Source organism: Myodes glareolus, chromosome 12 (genome assembly GCF_982192425.1).
Source record: "Myodes glareolus chromosome 12, mMyoGla1.1, whole genome shotgun sequence".
In the NCBI taxonomy this organism is placed as follows: Eukaryota; Metazoa; Chordata; class Mammalia; order Rodentia; family Cricetidae; genus Myodes; species Myodes glareolus.
In genome coordinates, this window is record NC_142037.1 from 33,021,234 (window position 1) to 33,037,488 (window position 16,255).

The following is a 16,255-nucleotide window of genomic DNA, read 5'->3' on the forward strand; positions in this document are numbered from 1 at the left end:
AGCAAGGAAGGGGAAAGAAAAAGTTATTGTTGTAGCTCCCACTGGGGTACCGGTCACTCATTCATCAGTGCTTTTTGTGGAATGACGTAACTCTAGGTATGGGATACTGAAGTGAGGGAAGTAAAGAGTCTTTAGTGAAGGGAACTTTCTAGGGCCCAAGGCAGATGGTAAAGGCCATGCACAGTGTGGTTTCAGTCAGGTGTAAATAAGGGCAGGAGAATGGGAACCTCAGGCGGTTCAGCAGGAGGCCACTCTGAAGAAGACATTGATCTCCAAACAGTATCACAGGAAGGGACAACCCACAGAAATGCCCTCCTGCCCTTACCTCTGCCCTCCTCTGTGATAAATTCATATTGCTTTCCTATTACTCCAAAGCCCCACAGAGCTGGCAGGTCCCTGGTTGTTCCTGGTACTGTACCTGGAAGTCCATGACTCTGTTGGAGCGATGGGGTGTGCTTGGAAAAGAACACAGCAAGATGATGAGCCAGAAACGAAAGCCCAGTGCCACTGAGCAGGAGCAAGGATGCCAGAGTATTAGAATGAAGACCCTGGGGTGGGGAGCTATGGGGAATGAGGAAGGCAGGCAGGTAGGATGTGGGGAGTATGGAAGATGTCAAGTTATGGAGTATCTAGACAAGAGTAGGAACTGCAGGGGTGGGTGTTGCCATGGATTGGAGGAATCCATTGCTCCACAGTGGAGAAGGCTCCTTGGGATTCCAACAAGGAGAGCTGAGAACAGTGAGGAGGAGCTGAGAAGGAGAAACTGGGAGAGGAGAAGCCTGGGAAAATGGATTGTCCCTGAGGTCTAGTGAAGAAGGCTCCAACTCCAGGACACTTAACTTACACTTCGCATCTCCTGTGTTTTGTCCAAGTTCCCCTGGGAGTAGATGAGGAGTTTAGACTTGGAAGATGTAGGTGAATATTCTAACAGGTACTTTGAAGCCAGCCTTCCACTCTCTACTGAAGTTGGGAATGATCTCAGCTCTCATGGGACTGTAGACACTTGGAGCCAGATGGGATGTATGTGTGTGTGTGTGTGTGTGTGTGTGTGTGTGTGTGTGCGCGCACGCGTGCATTTGCAGACTTCCCCTGAAAGCTGGGGCTTTTGCTCCTACCTGCATTTATAATTGCCGAAACCTACCTTGACAAATGATGCCAAATCTCTCAACCTCTAACTCTGTATAGTCATTGCATAAATATATGTTTGAAATTATGTTCAAGATCCAAAACCAGTAGCATCGGGATACTTTTGCATCCTACGCCTTCTAGAAGAGAAGATGCATATCCTGGATCCCAATAATTAGCTTAAGCCACAGAAGATATGTAAAAGCAAAAAGGGTTGTTGGAATATCTATCAGGGAGGGACTAAGTTGGGGGAAAAATCTAGACCAAGTTCCTAGAGTAGGGAAGGATACAGGGACATTTGAATGCAGTAGTTTTTCAACTGAAAATGTATAGTTTCTTGGAGACTATGTATTGCTTCTTGGAAACAGGCATAGCACCTAGCAGCAGAGAAAGCCTTGAAGCCATAGCTGCTGTATGGTATGACTAAGTGTTAGCAAGGCTCTCTCTTCCTGCTTTACTAAGGTGTGATTTTGTCATGTATTGTTATTGATTTGCTGATACGTTCCTGACATCGCCATGCTTTTTGTGTGCATTGAGAACACATAATGCTTAGCTTCATAGACATTGAACATGCACGCCCTGCTCAACACTGATACCTGGGACACTCCAGACCTGCCGGCTCACACCTTCAAAGACACTAAGGTGTGAAGGTGTCTGTACCTGTTGTAGAGTCAGCATGTTGGGACACATGGCTTGACGTGCTAGCTAAAGACTTTTCTCCATCTAATAAGGTAGGATATGCAGGCCACAGACTGAGGAGAGGACACAGGAACCGTGTGCTAGAAGCAGCGGTACCATGGTAAAGGTTGGACAACTGGCTCTCCAAGTGATTCAGAACCGAGGTGGGCTTGCAGTAATTCCCGATTTTCTTGGTGCAGACACTCTTACCACTGTGATTCCAAGCTACAAAGTGGGTTCCTGGAAGTGCAATCATCTGCTCTCACAAGCTGGAAAACCAGGACTTTGTAAATGCTTAGGATGGAACATGGAGACAGTAAACAGGATGTTAGATACACGCTCAGAGTGTGTTACCGATATTGCTTTTATTCTCACCTTGGTTCCGTCGTGGCCTCTGCCTTGAACAAGGAATAGCAAGTGTGGTGAACACTAATTCTCCTGTGAGATGCTGGGACTAGGTGTTAGAGCCACTGAACTTTGTATTTGTTGGTTTATTTTTGAGGCAGGGTCTAACTATATAGCCCAAAGTGGCGTTGAACTTGGGATCTTCAGGCCTTAGCCTCCCGAGTGCTGAGATAAATTAAATATTTTCAAACTTAAGTGTTGAGAAGAACTTAGAATCAGCCAAACAGGGCTTAGGACAGGGAGGGTTCTGGGATGAGAAGACAAGTTTGATATTTGACTGACACCATGAACAAGATAGAAGGCCCAAATATAGGGAAGTTTGGGGCCAAGCAGCGGGGGTAGAGAATAGATCACCTAGGAATATTCTCTCCAACTCATCAAAAACTATTGAGAATACTGTCAAGATCAGACAGTATTTTGCCCTTTCAGAAGCAATACTGGGGCTAGGCACTAGCTCAGTTAGCACAGGACTTGCCATAGAAACGTGAGACCCTGACACTGAAGCATAGCATACATGTTTAAAAATGTCTAGACATGGTAGTATGGGAAATCAGAAAAGAGGACAACAGGGGCTCATTGGCCAGCCGGTCCACTCCAATTGGTAAGTTCCATGGTTATGAAGAGATGTAGTCTCAAAAAGGAATCTATTGAAGAAGACTCTCAATGTAGACCTCTAGCCTCCACACAGGCATACGAATGAACAGATATGCTCTCATACATGTGAGTACACACACACAAAGCCACAGCCACAGCCACAGCCACAGCCACACACACACACACACACACACAGAGAGAGAGAGAGAGAGAGAGAGAGAGAGAGAGAGAGAGAGATGCACAGTCACACAGTCTTTCTTGTCATGGTGCAGAGAAGGACTTAGAAGGCGGTATGGGTGCAGAGGGTCAACTGGAGGGTATTATGGTGGCCCAGACTGGCAACGACAGCAGCTTAGACTGCAGTGCTGGTGGTGGGGACAGGCAGAAGTGAGCAGAATTTAGGAAGCAGCATTGACGGGACTTGATGATTGATTAGATGGGGTGGCGGCTGGAGAGGGGAGGGATGGAGACAGTGCTCGGGTTTCACGTTTGAAAAATTGGGTGGGTAGAGTTAGAAGGTGATGTTTTTTAAGGTATAAAGTGCTGTGGGAGTTCAGAGGGAGGCCAAAGCACTTCCAGCTGGCGGGGAGGTGGGAAGATTTAATATTGTAAAGATGTCGATTAATGAATACATTTAGCACAATGCCAATCAAAATACCAGCAAAATGTTTGGGGGAAACTACACAAAGTTCATCTGGAAAGGTGATAAACTAGAACCCCCAATTTTGAAAAATGAAGGGGCTTGCCCCATCCAGACATTAAAACCACGTTCAGGTTTAATAATTAAATATAAGGTTGTGCAGGAGCGCATAGGAGTGTCAAAGAGCAGAAGACCAAAACCTAAAAACCAAGTCTTTGTGCTCACATTCAGTGCGTCTATACTTAACTGCCAGCAAGCTGGGGAGCTGTCTCATGTCAGTGAGGAAAAGACAGAGGTTTACATAATGTGATGGGCCAACGAATTCAAGAATTAGGAAGAAAGATTCAGGTTTCTATATGGACCTTGGCAACTGGAAATATTTTCAAATTAACTATTGGTCATTAAAATATAGATATGTCAAAAGTACACATCTAAAACATAATTGTTATCTTGAAACTTCCTCATCTGGATGTTAAAAAGAGACCATTGAGTCAAAATTAAAAGAAAATGGGACAATATATAAAGTAAAATTTGGCCCATCAAAATGTCAAACATCAAAATAACATAAGGAACCTCTTTAGTTCTGAAAAACATACTATTTTAGGTACATCCATTTGTTGAACGAAAGGTTTATACCTCCTATTGCCAACTGTCCTTTTTATTGTACTGTGGATAAAGATGTGATCTTTAGACATTCTTTATGTTAAGAGATGAAGACAAAGACCAAGGAGGAAGACAGCAAATATAATCATAACTAATTCATGGGTGTGACCGGCATGGTTATGCACACCTGTAATCCCAGTTCTTGGAAGGTAGAGGCAGCAGGATTATGAGTTCAAAGTTATCCTTGTCTACATCATGAGTTCGAGGCCAGCCTTAGCTACAGGAAGCTATAGGAAGCTTTGCTATCATGAAGGAAGGAAGCAACCAAGGAAAGAAGGGAGGAATGAAGAAAGAACAAGGAATGGATGAATGAATTTATTTAAATCTACTGATAATCACAGAAATGTAAACAGGAACAAGAAGAGTGCTGGAGTTTTTTTTACATATCTTAGGTGGCAAAGATTTATTCTTTAAGCAAATAAAAATATACAGGTTGGGAGAACTCGAAGAAAATGGGGACTCTTCTCATACAGCACGGCAGGAAGACGGATGGTTAGAGAAGCATTCTGTGCTCGTTCTAGCCCCAAAGAATGTGTGTGCCTCTTGATCTAATGGCTCTACGCTCAGCAATGTCTGCATAGAAAACAACTGAATTTGCTCTGGGCTCTTCATTGGAGTTCTATTTATAGTAGCAAAAAAAAAATTAAAAATAGCATTGGTGTCCAGTGGGGTATTCATTAAATCAAAATGGGACATGTTTGTACATTTTAAACATCAAAAATAATACTGCTGGTTGAAGCTTATTTGCATGAAAGACACGTATGATTTAAGTTTTTAAAAATCTCGTGCATAGCCTGCTAGAGATGGTGGAGCATGCCTAATCCCACCATCGGAAGGTGGAGGCAGGAGGATCAGGAGCTCAAGGGCACCCTCAGGTACAGAGTAAACTTGAGGCTATCGTTGAATACATTAAGAAAAATCACCCTACCAAATAATAATTCTAAAAGTGTGTACTGAGCATGGCAGCACACACCTTTCATCCCAGCACTTAGGAAGTAGAGGCAGGAGTAACATTAAGGTCTGGGCCAGCCTAAGCGGCATAGTCTTCCTGCTCTGTTTGCACAGCATAGTAAACTTCTGATGGATATAAGAATAGTTGTGCCAATATGCAAGTAAACAATCATGGTTTTTAGGTATTGGTATTTTTAATACTTTTCATGTTGGTTAATGTGTCTATTTGGGATTTTGATAAAAAATTATAAGATAAAAAAAGTCCATGTCATATATGTTTAAATATGGAAAGCATAGGTTACTAAACTTGATTGTTCGGGTACAAAGATAGTCTTTGTGGCCTGAGGTCAGGGGCTCTCCATGCTTTTGAGGGAGCAGCCTCAAGAGGCAGGCAGAATTAGAAGGGCCAGGGCTCCGTAGCAGCAAGAAGAAATTAGAAACACAAACAGTGTCTAGGAGAGTTTGGGACTGTGGCCATTCTCCCACCTTGAGGTCATTGGGCCAAATGCAACTCTTACTAGTGACCAAAAGAAAACAATGTCATCCACAGAGGAGTCCAGGCCCCAGGAAATGGGTTTGTGTCCTGTTGCTTTCCTTGCTAAATGAAAACACATCGTGAAAGCCAATTTAGTTTCAGTGAAGTGGCTGGAAAGGCCGTGGCGTCTATAGCAGACTGCAGAGGACGGCTCTCCACCCAGACCTGGGCCCTCGCTCCAGACAGCCAGAGAAGTAGGGCTACTTTTACTATGGGGAGATAGATTTCTATCTGGCCTGGCCTCCCTCAGCTGGGGTGGGGACTATAGGCTGTGTTCTCTGAGCACCTGCCATTTCCCGTTGCACACCTGGGGCTTCCCTATGGGATGGTACTCCTGACTGCTGTAGGTCCAGATGAAATTCTTAGTTCCAATAGTGAAATTTGGTGTCAGAGCAAAAGAGAAACTTGAAACCCGGAGAGCTGGCTGGACGGGGTGGGAGTGGATCTAGAAGGAGATGGACTTGGTCAGCCAAGGGAGGACAATCTTGGGGACTGTTCTGGCATGTCTTTCTGCTTGTCCTTTTGTTAACTCCCCAGCCTCTCTGAGCCTCAGTTTCTTTATCTATAAAACTCGGATACCAGTTATATGATTATCCACAGGAGGCTCCCTAATTGAATGGGCCATAAGAACCACCAAATCATGCTTTTTGATGATTTCAGCACCTGTGTTTAAAGAAAGACATGAACTTAGGAAACCTGGGTTCTGCTCAGGCGGCTGCCTCAGAGACTTCGTGACTTGGAGAATTGGACGGGTTCTTGGGAGACCGGGAGCAAGTCACCATGTGTAACATGAGGGGCCGGCTTGTTGGGGTTTTTGTCCTGCCTGGTACCCCACAGTCGGCAGGCCCCAAAGAAAATCACACAGAGGACTCCATAAGATTATAAACTGATTGGCCTATTAGCTCAGGCTACTTATTAGCTCTTATAACTTATGTTAGCCCATTATTTTTATCTATGTTAGTCACACGGCTCAGTACCTTTCTCAGCGGGGCAGGTTACATACTGTTTCTTTGGTGGTCTGGGCAGATCTGGAGGAATGGGCTTCCTCCTTTCTAGAATTCTATTGTTCTTATTGTCCCACCTCTACTTCCTGTCTGGTTGACCTGCTTATACTTCCTGCCTGGCCAATCAGCATTTATTTAAAACATGATTGACAAAATACAGACAATTCTCCCACACCAACCATGGACACAATAGTGTTGACTCTCAGGTGGACCATCCGAAGTGGAGATGTGAAAATGAGACAGGAAGGGAGACTTTGGTAAATATCTCCTCCTTTGCCACACCCCTTTCCACCCACACAGCTCTGTGGTCCCCGGTCTAGCTGCAGATGGTGTAAGGAAGTTCCACCATGACGGAGCGTAACCTCTCAAATATACCTGCCTCCATTAAGTAGACTGCAGCAGTCAGTTCCCCATGGCTGCTGTTGCCAAGGGCGGCACCAGCAACATCAGGGTTCAGATAAACAACAGTTTCTCCACACCGGCAACTTTGCAGCTTTGTTTCCCGTCAGCCACGGTTTGCTACCCTGCAACTTGCTGCTTTGGAGTTGAGAGTCACACGGGACTCAGCTCATCAGAAGAGTCCAATTGCCTCTGTCTGGTTTGAAACCCAGAGGCGGTATGCCAGCTGGGGCTGAGCAGGGAGGAGGCCCCCCCTCCCCTGCTCTTCTGGAAGACTTTTCTGCAGACAACTGGCAATGGAAAAGGTCATCTTGGTACCAGTGGGACACAGTGGTTGGCTGGGCAGAGTTCTCAGCTGTCTTAACTTGATGTGGCAGCAAGCTTACAAGGAAAGGCTGGCCTGAGCATGGCATTTGGGTGTGTGTGAAACTGCTGTCCTCCAATTCTAATCTTGTGTTGTCTACAGATCTGTATGTATGAACTGACAGTGGGTTGTCGAAGACAGGGGATAGAGGAGTTCAGATTTTTACTGTTGTTTCTGTGGCTCTTTGCAGAATCCAGGCTACTTGCAGTGTGTGTGTGTGTGTGTGTGTGTGTGTGTTTTGCATGTGTGCATGGATGTGCTTGCATATGAGGTGTGTGTTTGTGTGATGCACATGTGTATAGATGTGCTTGCCCATGAGAGAAAGAGAGAGAGTGTGTGTGTGTGCATTATGCATGTGTGCATTGTGCATGTGTGCTGTGCATGTGTGTGCTTGCGAGAGAGAGAGAGAGAGAGAGAGAGAGAGAGAGAGAGAGAGAGAGAGGAATCTGTGCATGGGTGTGCTTGTCCATGAGGTATGTGTAGGCCTTTGGTTGATGTTGGGATGTCCGCCTCAATCCCTTCTCTAACTTTTTTCTAGACAGGTTTTCTTAGTGATCCACCTATTCCTACCTTTCCCCCAGTGCAAGGGTTACTAGTTTACACCACCATGCCTGCCTTTCTATGTGGGTGCTGGGACCCTCATTCTTGTGTAGCACTTGATGACCCCACTGAGTCATGCCCCAGGATGTACAATTGATTGCAAGCTAAGTCTCTGATAAATTCTATCACAAGATAGAACTAGGAAGGGAAAAAAAGCAGTGATTATAATTTAGTAATTACATCTGTCATCTGTTAGCTCACAGGGCCGGACTCTTCTTGTGGTCTCTAATAACTACCACCTTTCCCCGTGATGACAGTTTTATTAGTGCCTCAGCTTCATAGGTGAGAAACCCTTTGCACAGCACCTGCCCATGGTTGCCAAGTAGAGTCCATCTAAGCTGTCCAATTCCAGAACTCAGTCCTTAATCACTGTGTTCTATCTTCCGGTAACGGTGCAACCTGGATCTGGGGCAGAAGGAAGCCTGGAGGCTTGCTGTTGGGTAAGCAGAGTGACCAAGAGAAGAGGCAGGGGTCTTCATTCATATTTAAAAACAGTATTTATTATTAGTGTGTGTGTGTGTGTGTGTGTGTGCGTGTGTGTTGTGTGCATGGTGTTGTATATGTTTGGTGTGTGTATGACATGTATATGTGTGTGTATGTGTGCATGGTGTGTGTATTGTGTATGTGTGGTGTGTGTGCTGTGTGGTATGTTTGTATGTAATATGTGTGTCATAATGTGTGTTTATGTGTGTGTATGCATGTGTGTGTGCATGTGGTATGCAGATGCTTGCACGTCATGATGCACAGGAGAAGAAAGGATAATGATGTGGAGTTAGCTCTCTCTGTTAAGTTTTACATAGGTTCCAGGGATTAAGCTAGATTCTCCCCACAAGGCCTTTACCTGCTGACACCCTGCAACCCTTACCCCAACTTTGCAAAGTCTTGCAGCTGTTCTTTGCACCATTTTTGTAACCTAAAGAAAAATGAGGGGTCTAGAGGATGTCTCAGTCATTGAAGTGCTTGCCAGGAAAGCCTGAAAAGCTGAGGCTGGACCTCTGGCACCTGCGTGAGAAAGCCAAGCATGATGGTGGCTACCCATAATTCCAGTGCTGAAGAGTTGGAGACCAGAGGATCCCTGGAAGTTAGTGGGCATCCACTCTAGTTGAATCAGTTCCAATGAATGAATGAATGAATGAATGAATAAAGTTGAGGAAGACGCTGAGGTCAACCTCTGGTCTCATGCGCATGTCCACATATGTGTACTTTCACACACAGAACCATGTGCACATTCAGGTGAGATCTGCCTCCTTTAAAGGGAGAATGAATTCATTTATGTCCACGAGGGTGATTATGCGTGGAGCTATAAAAACACAGCCACTACGGCAAGCATCTGGTGGGAGGATCCTCTGTGACTGTGCCTGGTCCGGATGACTTCTTTCCTCCTTGCTCCTTGACCAGCAATGGCCTCTTGTGAGTCTTTTTGTCTGTAAGATGTGAATCCTTTCTGAAAAACTTGCCACCTTGTGCCTTTAACCTCTCCGGATTATGCAAGATCACTGCTGTTCGGGAGACAGGGAAAGGGACGGTTTGAAAGCCTGGCCTTGGCAGGTAGGGGGTCAGTGGCAAGCAGGTGGGGGTCGCAGGTGGACGGAGAAGCAGACGAGACCAAAGGTCCCAGCTGGTCAGGCTGTGTACAGATGCTTTGCAAGGTGTGCAATTAAAGCTCAAAGTGACAGTGAAACTGAGGACACCGTGGAAAGTCAAGGAGTTCCTGTTCGTTCGCCCTCTGTCCCCCAGGACTTCTTATCTTTTGCTTTAGCAGAAGCCCAATGTGTTGATTAAATACAGCCATTCGTTATTTGTGAGCAAGTTCCCATCAGCAGGAAGAGGTGGCAGTTGGGAGGAGCAATGGGTAACCGTACCCCCTCTAATCATGTCCCAGACAGCCTGCTCCAAAAGGCTCTGTGGAGGCGTGGGGTCCCCCCCTCAATAAAAACGCACCAGGCAGATATGAAAGCTTGATCTCGGATGTTAATAGCGCATCCATTTTATCTTTCATTTTCCCCTTCATAACTTTATCACAGGGGGAAAAAAATCCCATCAAAGAAATGAATCTGATTTTCAGTTTAAAACATCCAGTTCAGACATCAAAAACCGGCCTGAGTACAATTAATCCCTGCTCAAACTGGAAACCAGTTAGATCAACTGCCCTCTTGGTGGCCTGCGCTTTTACAGAGTTGCCCGTATCCCCAGCCCTTGTGAAAGGCAGTTGCTTCTTCCGCGCAGTCTAAAGAGTAATGTGCCCCCTGCCAGACCCAGGCTAGGAAGCTGTTGCTTCACGAGAGACCGGCCAGCTCCTTAATGGACTGGTGCTCCCCGCTATAATATTCCGAGTGCGCGCTGCAGAGCTCACACGCTTGTAACTGCTGCCTGGTGGCATTTAGGTTTATGCTTGAAATTTATCTTTAATTTTTACAGTGGTCTCCTTAACCGTGTATATTACTCCCTTCTTCAAACAATCTGTCTTGCGACTGCGCTTTCTCTCAAAACCAAAGCGTAATTAAATATTAAATTAATATTTCATTTGAAATTAAATATCAAAGGCTTCTGTCTAATCTTTCTCTCGTGCATTTTTGGTTCCCCTGTGTTCTTGCTCCTGTGTCCACAAAGGCAGGTGCCACCTCTGAGTAATTCATTCTGGTTTTGTCTTTATTCCTTCTATTCATTCTTTTTTTTATAAAATTCCTGTTGCTCCGTGTTTGCTACATTGATCAAACGGTCATGAGAAGAGATTTCTGAGCGTCTTCAAGTTTCAGGGTGGCACAACTCAACAGCTTATGACTGAGGGGGTCCTCAGTCTCATTTCTCAGAGCTTGTCACTAACTCAAATAAATGAGATCCTTAGAGTCATAAGCTGCAAGGGACCTTTGAGGGCAACAAGTCCACCCACGTGCAGAAACATCTCCCAAAGTCTCTCCTGGCCAAGCAGCAGGATGAAGATGGTGTCACTGGTCACTGCTGATGTCTAAAGCAGATTCCGTGATAGAGTTAGATTTGAAAACCTCTTCTGTGATAGATGTGGAAAGCCTGTCTAAGGAGCATCAGCGTTTTGGATTAACACAGCCTGAGTATCTGTAATCTAAAAATTTGATATTGGAAGTGTTCCAAAAACCCTAAATGTTTTGTGCATGGACACGATGCTGTAAGTGGAAATTTCCACACCTGACATCCCATTATGGATCCCAGTCAAAATGCAGGTGTGATAATAATGCTGGATACAACCTTACTTTTGCACTACATACTATAATATGTATGAAATGAAAAAAAGTTCATGACATATGTAGTCTCATCTCAAGCTATCTAATTATAAATATGCAAAAATTTCAAAATAAAAATCCAAAATCTGAAATACTTTCAGCTCCAAGCATTTCAGATAAGACGTATTCGACCCGTATAACTTTGACTGTTGAACATATTCAGACATTTGACATATTAACATTTGTTAAGAGGTCGGGAACAGGGAGAACCCACTTGATGGAAGGCAGACTTCGCTGGGATCAACAGGTAGGATCAAGGGACATTGAAGGCATGGACACTGTGGAGGAAGGGAGAAAGGAGAAGTCCTAAGCTGGCATGAGGCCAGACACTTTCCTCAAGACTTCTGAAGTCCCCCCAAAGCTGGGCTGTCCACCTTTCTTCCTGCTCTGCTAAGAGAGTCTCTCTCCAGGACCAAGGCAAAGGTCAGAGATGCTCAAATGGGTCCTTCCTCTCTGTGCATCCAAAGTTGATCCGTCTTTGTCTCACAGCCAGGTCACATATAGTCTAGTTTTCTTTGGCTTTGTGTTTTTGGAACAAAGAGCAAGATTCCTTTCAAGTGTTTTCTTTATTCTTGGAGGGAGTTGGGATTTGGAACTGGGACCATGAGGTCCTCTCATTGTTGGGGGCTGTCCCCCTCGGTGTACCATGGGCTTTGTGAGCATCTTATCCAAGGCAACACCATTCTCTGCAGTTGTAGATGCGGGCACACAGCTAAGTACAGAACTCCTGCCTTCCTTCGCCTTTCTACATTCATTGGCTGTGTATGATTCTCGGATCTGTGGGCAGACTCCCTGCTGAGTGAAAGCCAGGCCAGGGCTGTGTTTCACCAGCAACCCTGAGTGACAGACAGGCTGGCCACTCAGATCCTTCCCTCATCTTGCACCCTTTTCTCTCCTCAGTTCTTACAACTCCACAAATAACTTCTGGCGTGCCATCTTTGGGTTTACACTCTTAGTGGTCAAGGCACAAGTGACTTCTCTTTTAAAAAGACTTGCTTTTACTTTTAATTGTGTGTATGTTGGTGTCCCCACGAGAATATGTGGGTGCCCACTGAGGTCAGGGGAGGATGTGAGATCCCCCGGAGTAGAATTACAAGTGGTGTGGGTGCTGGGAACCAAACGATGGTCCTCTGGAAGAACAGGAAGTGTTTTTAATCCCTGAGCCGACTCTCGAGCCCCGGGAATGACTTACTGTAATGTCAATGTTCTGTTGAGGAGTTCTTTCCCGAAAACCAAGAAACAGTTCTTTGTCCATGTTCATCAGTGCTGTTGGATTTGGGGGAAGCAGAAGTAGAACAAAAGCTGGGGAAAGTCTGATCGGATACTTACCCCTCTTCTGAAGATATGAAAATATAAAAATCATATAGAATATATGTATGTCATCAGTCCTTAGGGAGAATTAGTCTTGAGCACTAGCCAGCTTCCTGTTTGTTTATGAGTGGTTCCCACATAGATATTTTTAGTTAAATACTATTTACTTAAAAAGAAATCTTTGCACACATTTCTTAAAGTTTATATCTCTTTGTTGGGCCCAAGATGTGTAAGGAAACTCATATATTATACTCTCAGTCAAAATGAGAAATGACACGGAAGATCCAGGCTCTCAGGAGATGTGTTATGAAATCTCAAGGTATTGATGAAAGTTTTTCATGGCTGATCCAAATGGGATTTAGACTCTGTGGCAGTTGAATTGTGTGTTATTAAACTCCTTAAGCAAACCCGAAGGATTCCCAGAGGAGGATTAAGACATTCTATGTATAGCAAAGGCGGAATTCTCATGTTGGAGTCTTCTCTATTGAATCCCCCCTTGATTAGCTTCTGTAATATTTAACTTCATGCCATGCTGTAATTATTTAATAAAAGGTAAATATAAATTATACTTCAGTGGGGGATATGACCTTTTACCTTAATGTTATATTCTACGGAAAGGCATAGGTAAACAGAACCTATAGGTTGAAGCATATTTTTATTTGACTCTATTCTTGTCTTGCCAGCACATCTCTGTGTCCCTGTCAGCCAGAGCATTGGCAGAGCTTCACAGCATCCCACACTCCATGTGATAGGGGTGGTCGTAAATTTACAGGGATGATGGCAGTTAATGACCTGCTAGGTCCTTCGAGACAGTCGTGGTGCTGGTCTTGGGCCCCTCATTAGCTAATTGAGATTTGCTTGGCTCACCTCAGGACCCAAAGCCAGGGAACACCCAGGGAGGTGGAGACAAAGAGTGTGAAGGGGAGGATGGGGTTCCTGGTAGAGCCGGAGGAGTCGGTTTGGAACCAAAGTAGATGCTACCAAATTCAACCTTGAAGCGTGGAAGCCTGAGGTGGTCTGATGCTTTTTCTAATGGTTTGGTGTCTGTAAAAAAAAGACCGAGTGTGTTTGATTTCATGATTTCTATTTCAGTGTGCGTTGGATTCAACGAGACTGTGGATCTTTCTGTCCAGTGGTTTTCAGCCTTTTAGGGAAAACAATGGGGACAAAAGTGTGCTAAACCCTATTCAAGAGACTGTTGCATGTGTTAATCAGAGAACCCAGATTCTAGCAGGGAAGACTGAGGAAAAAGACCAGCCACAGGAGGCTAGGGATGCCACACTGCTCTCCAGTGAGGAAGTGTGAACTTGCCCCAGCATTTGAATATACCTGGTATAGAAAGGCGAGGCGGGCAGGAAGAAAGACCGGAAATCAGCCTTCCTACCCTTCCCTTCCACATACTTTAGTTGTCTCTGAGTAAGATCATCGGCATGTTGTCTAAGAAGTAGTGCAGAGCTCACGTGAGATGAAGCCATGGCTAATTCTGGGGATTCCGCCGGGAGTCTGTTTGCCCTGCAGCATCAGGCAGCTGTTGTGTTTGCTGGTTGATACCAAATGGTGCTGCTTTTTCAATCTTGGTGGCTGCAAAGTCAGGTGGCCCAGGCAGGCTCCTCAGCCATCTGTGGTCCTTTCCTTGAAGCTGGGAATGAAGCACAGAATACAGATGGAGGGACGCTGCGCTTGCCCGGCAGAAAAAGTTAAGAGTACGTGTTTGGGAGTTTGAGAGGCCAGCGTTCAGATCCCATCTTTGCCAGCTGTCACCGCATTTAGCACAGGGACAGAGCCCATAGGGTGGCAGCGAGGGTTAAGGGGCTAAGTGTGGGAAAAGGACTTTGCCAAATGCCCCCCTTGTAGTGACCCTTCAGTGTGTTCTGATAGTGGCAAGAGCAATTGCAATCATTCCATAATCCAGCCAGTGGCCGACCATCTGTGAACCAGGCTTCTACAACTGTTGGCACTATAAGGTTAAGTGGGGAAACTTTCACAGGATGATCTCAGCCCTGCATCTAGCTCTTCTTACCTGTGCTCTGGATAAGAGGGAGCTCTGAGTGCAAGTCTATCATACACCTCCCACTCCAAAATATGTGGGGGACACTTTTAGAAAAAAAGAAAGAAAATCACAGACGTAGTATATTCGTTATTTTCCTCATTGCTGGGACAGAGCACCTGGCAAGAGCAACTTAAAGAAGGACGGATTTGTGTAGGCTCAGAGTTTGCAGGGGCGCTGCGGTGGTGGGAATGGGAGGCAAAAGGATCCCTTGTCTCTACAGTCAGGATGTAGAAATGAACACCAGAACTCAACTCACTTTCTCCTTTTAATTCAGCCCGAGACTCCAGCCCCTGGGCTGGTCATACCCACATGCTGGGGTGGTTTCCTCTCTTTCAGAAAAGACCCTCGTAGACATACCCAGGAGTGTGTCTCCTAGGTGACTCCCAGCTGGCAATCAAGATGAACTGTTATTGCACATCTTGTTGCTGCTTGGAGCTAGGCTTGTGCTGTTGGCTCGATGAGGACTTTGTGCCAGGCGCTAGAATGGGTAGGGTTGCTTTGGAGGATGTGTGGAAGCTGGGCTTGAGATTCTTTTGGAAAATAATAGAAATAGAACAAGGGTTGGAGAGATGGTTCAGTAGTTAAGAGCGTGTACTGCTCTTGCAGAGGCCCCGAGTTCGATTCCTAGCAACTACATCAGGCAGCTTACAACCATCTGTAAGTAAAGCTATAGGAGGACCTGCCACCTCTGGCCTCTGTGAGCACCTGCGCTCAGTGCACACACTCACATACACAAATGTGCATTTGCTGCACGCACATACACACACACACATGCATGCACATACGCACGCACATGCATGGTTCATTAAACAAGACAGCAAAGCATTGCCAGCTGGTCTTATTAATCAATGAGCTGCAGGTTTAGTGAGAGAGCGTAATAGAAGATAATAAAATTTCTGGCCTCCACCTGAACATAAACAAACACACGTACATATACCACACACACATAATATATAGCCCCCCCACAAACACATGTGTATATACCATACACATACATGTATATATCACATACACACATACATATACTGTCATACACAAAACACATGTATGAATGCCATATACACATGGACATATACCATCACACATACACATGTACACATATGTTTAACGCACAAGCATACACATCTGTACGTAAAGCTATAGGAGGACCTGCCTATATACCATCCACACACACCTACCATAATATGTAATCATAATAAATACTTTGCCACGTGGACAAATTGCGTAACAAAAGCGACTTAAAGGAGGAGGGATTTATTTTGACTGAGGATTCAGAGTCCACCATGGCAGGGAAGGATGGCTCATCCTGTACTGCCAGGAGTGGGAAGCATCAGGCAGGGAGCAGACATGGATGTCCCCTTCAAGTCTCTCCCCGGTGACCAACATCCTAGGCCATGGTCCCACAGGTCCAACAACCTGCCAAAACAGTGCAACAGCTAGGGACTAGGTGTTCAAATGGGAGAATCTTCAGAGGACACTTCACATTCAAACCATATTAAAGTGTTCTTGAGTAAAAGAGAAAAAGAAATTAATTTCTATTAGGACAGAGCATGGGCAAGGCGGTGGTGGTGCATGCTTTTAATCCCAGCACTTGGGCGCCAGAAGCAGGCAGATCTCCAGGTTCAGGGTCAGCCTGGTTACAGCGTGAGTTCCAGGATGTGGAGAAACCCTGTCTCAAA

The 16,255-nt window shown here is 45.2% G+C and overlaps 1 protein-coding gene across 1 annotated transcript in view; it reads left to right on the forward strand.

Moving 5' to 3' along the window:
• Window positions 1-16,255, forward strand: part of Ebf2 (EBF transcription factor 2) — a 197,352-nt gene that overhangs the window by 157,368 nt on the left and 23,729 nt on the right. The window lies entirely within an intron of this gene.